This window comes from Silene latifolia, chromosome 9 (genome assembly GCF_048544455.1).
Source record: "Silene latifolia isolate original U9 population chromosome 9, ASM4854445v1, whole genome shotgun sequence".
Lineage (NCBI taxonomy): Eukaryota > Viridiplantae > Streptophyta > Magnoliopsida > Caryophyllales > Caryophyllaceae > Silene > Silene latifolia.
In genome coordinates this window covers 60832780-60836720 of record NC_133534.1, presented here as the reverse complement: position 1 = coordinate 60836720, position 3941 = coordinate 60832780, and the positions used below count along the sequence as shown (strand labels likewise).

General features: G+C 40.1%; 1 non-coding gene across 1 annotated transcript; it reads left to right on the top strand.

The window, feature by feature from the left end:
* Positions 1-2987: 2987 nt before the first annotated feature.
* Positions 2988-3095, top strand: LOC141603361 (small nucleolar RNA R71). The gene has a single exon (XR_012525242.1). It is a non-coding gene; the product is annotated as a small nucleolar RNA R71 (small nucleolar RNA).
* The last annotated feature ends 846 nt before the right edge of the window (positions 3096-3941 follow it).

The window sequence follows — 3941 nt, the reverse complement described above, 5'->3', positions numbered from 1 at the left end:
TACTCGACTTGCTAGCCTCCCCCCAAGCTAGCGTGTATTCGGGAGACTCTTCCATTCATCAAAAATTCAAGAAAATGGTCAAAAATTGAAAATTTGAAAAAGGAAGAGAAAATTGTTGATTACAGCCTTTTAAAAATCACTTTTTGAAAATTACAGCCTTATATAATTTTTTTTGAAAATTACATCCAAAATATTACTTTTCTTCCAAAATTGCACCAACTTGAGGTTTTTGGTGATTTTTGATGATGTTTTTATGACGTATCCTTTATTATTTGAGAGCCTACTTACCCAGATTTCTTACCTCTCCTTGACACAAACCAATTAATCACCCCAAACATCATAAAAACATCATTAAAAATCACCAAAAACCTCAAGTTGGTGCAATTTTAGAAGAAAAGTAATATTTTGGATGTAATTTTCAAAAAAAATTATATAAGGCTGTAATTTTCAAAAAGTGATTTTTAAAAGGCTGTAATCAACAATTTTCTCAAAAAGGAATGATGTTTGCAAGTGATTAGGCAATTTTTAAAAAAAATTTTGATTTTTTTTTTTCCGGAAAAAGTTGCGTCCCCGATCGGGGTTGGCCATATCTACCCAATTTTGACCTTTTCTGCATTTCTTTTAGCTCTTCCGTTTGTTGAAAGTTACGACCCCGAACGGGGTTGCATACATGGGAAGCGTGCAATCTCCTTTTCTTCATTTTTCACCTATAAATCACAAAACAAACATCGTCAAGTCTAGTATTTTATTCCTAATTCTACGAAAAACAATAAATTGCGGAAAATTAAAACAGGAAATAAATAAAAGCAAATAAAAAGCTTGGGTTGCCTCCCAAGAAGTGCTGATTTAACGTCCCGCACGACGTAAGAAGCTATTTGATCAAGTTTTGTCATTGCGTTTGCCACCAACCAAGCTCCATTTCATAGCTCCTTTTGCATTCCGCAACCATTTGAAATTTTTCAAATAAAATTTCCCTTTCTTTTTGGCACTCTTAGCAATAGTGCCCTTAACATCGTCACCTACAAAACAAACAATACTAATATCTTCCTCCAATGGATCCATCGGTAAGGATCCAAGTGTAGTAGAGGCATTAAAAGAGTCCACAATGCTAAGTAAATAACAAGACTCTTGTAACATTGGGCTTCTAATGGTGTTGTTTTTGCTAAAAGTCACCCGATCATCACCCACTTCCAATGTCAACTTCCCCTTTTTCACATCAATTAGCGCTCCCGCGGTGTGTAAAAATGGCCTACCCAATATAATTGGGGTTTGTGAGTCCTCGGCCATATTAAGTATGAGGAAGTCAACGGGTATGAAAAACTTGCCAACTTTGACGGGTACATCTTCTAAGACACCTAAAGGTCGCTTTAAAGAACGATCCGCCATTTGCAATGTGATACTCGTGCATTTTAAAGCACCCATGTTAAGTTTTTCACAAATGGAATAGGGCATGACACTTACACTAGCGCCTAGGTCGCAAAGGGCCTTATCAATGGTATATGTGCCTATAGTGCAAGGAATAGAATAGCTACCGGGGTCCTTAAGTTTCGGGGGAGACTTGTTTTGTAAGAGTGCACTACACTCTTCGGTGAAAGAAATGGCCTCAACCTCATTGAAGGATCGCTTCTTTGAGAGGATTTCCTTCATAAACTTTGAGTAAGAAGGGACTTGGTTAAGTAATTCAATAAATGGGACGGTGACTTGTAAATTCTTACAAACTTCCAAGAACTTACCGAATTTACCTCCTTCCTTGTGCTTTGCTAGACGATGGGGAAACGGTACTTGAACAACTTCCTTGGGAGGAGCATCCTCCACATCTCTCACTTTCACTATCTCATTCTCAATGGGAACATCCTCCTTCTTTGAAATGGCATCACTCTCCTTAGCATTAAGAGAGACTTCCTCAACAATTACCTCGTCGCTTTCTTTGGGCATAGGGGACTCAACATTCTTGGCATCAAGCTTGCTCTTTCTTTTTAGGATTAATAGTCGATGAGGAAATGGCAGACGATCCTTAACAAGAGGCTCTTCACTAGCCTTCTTTTTGTCATCCCCCCCCAAGCTTGGGCTTTTTAACAACCACCTCGTCATCCAAAGTCATGGATGGTCTATCATAACTTGTACCACTTCTCAAGGAGATAGAATTAACGGTCGCATGTGGTTGCTCACCTTGAGGTGGTAATTGACTCGTTTTCCTTGAAGAGCTAGATGAGGCTAGTTGAGCCATTTGTTGCTCCAACATCTTGATTGCGGCATTGTGGGATTGATCACTCTTTTGGATTAGAGCCAACAATTCCCTTTGCATTTGAACCATCATAGCCTCAAGTATACCTCCTCCTTGGTTATTTTGTTGGCCATTTTGAGGTGGTGGCCCTTGATTTTGTTGGTAGTTTTGTTGAGGTGGCCTTTGTTGGTTTTGATAACCCGGTGGAGGATTATACTTTTGTTGTTGAGGGACATAGGCATTTTGTTGTGGGGGTTGAGGTTGAGGATTAAGCACATTGTTGCTTCTATAAGACATATTCGGGTGAAATCTTATATTTGGATTATATGTGTTGGAAAATGTACCCGGTGGATAAGAAGTTTGTCTTAAAGCTTGAAAAACATTTACCTCTTCAATAGGAGCTTGGCAATGAGCGGTTTAATGACCCGCACCTCCGCAACCGTCACAAACAATGATTTGAATTGTAGAAGACACGGCATTGAGTTGTTGAAGGGAATCTCTAGCATCTCTTTCCGCCAATTGTTGTTGGAGTAAAGCAATTTGAGCCAACAAGACGGGATTATCGGAGGATTCTTCTTTACCTTTGAGCGGCAAACTTCGGGAATTGACATATTGTGCATCATGGACCGCCATAGATTCGATCGTGGCATGAGAAATATCGATGTCAATTTGATCAAACCGCCCATTGTTGGCGGAATCAAGAATCCTTCGGGACTCGACACAACATCCATTGTAGAATGTTATAGCTAGAAACCAATCATCTAGCCCATGATGTGAGCATTGTCTTTGCAACTCTTTGTATCTTTCCCAAGCCTCATACAAGCTCTCAAGAGCTTGTTTACGAAATCCGGTGATTTGGCTCATCAAGGTTTGAGTTTTCTCCGATGGAAAAAACTTTTGGTAGAAAGCAAGAGCCAATGTCTCCCAATTTGTGATTGCCAAAGCGGTGCGGTCAAGGCTATTGATCCAAAGCTTTGCCTTCTTTCAATGAGAAAGGGAAAGGTATTTCCCTTATTTGGGCTTGAGTGACGCCCGCTTGACGGATCAAGGAGCAATAATCGCAGAAATTTTGCACATGCAAATTGTGATCCTCCAAAGGACTTCCCCCAAATTACTTTCTCTCCACAAGGCTAATGAAAGCCGGCTTGATCTCGAATTCCGGCGCGGTAATTTGAGTAGTTGTGATACCAGCCGGAAGCATGGCCGCAGTGGGCTTTGAGTGATCGGAAAGCTTCACCATCTTTTTAGTAGGAGATGGTGGTGGTGGTGGAGATGATGAACTTGAAACTTCCTCTCCTTCAAGGGCTTCTAGATCGTCTAAGTAAGACTTTCTAGCACTTTCAACTTGCACGGGAGAAGAGGCTTCTTTCACTTCCTTCCAAAAACATCGTCTTCTCCTAAAGGTTTTCTCGGGGTCGGAATCCGTTGAAAGCAATTCTCGACGATGAGAGGACCTGGGCATAAGACAAAAATTTCTAGGAAAATGATAAGCAACGGTCTCAAGGAACAAGTGTTTCTCAAGACAAAAGAAAACAAGATAAAAATTGATAAATCAAAATGCAATAAAACCATTTCCCGGGCAACGGCGCCAAAATTTGATAGGCTTATCGTGTACCTATGCAAAGATAATTACCCTAGACACAAATTAATGTAGCAATTGTTGGAGTTAGTGTCCTCCACAATAGTGCGTTTACATAATAAATCTCATTAAAGGAAT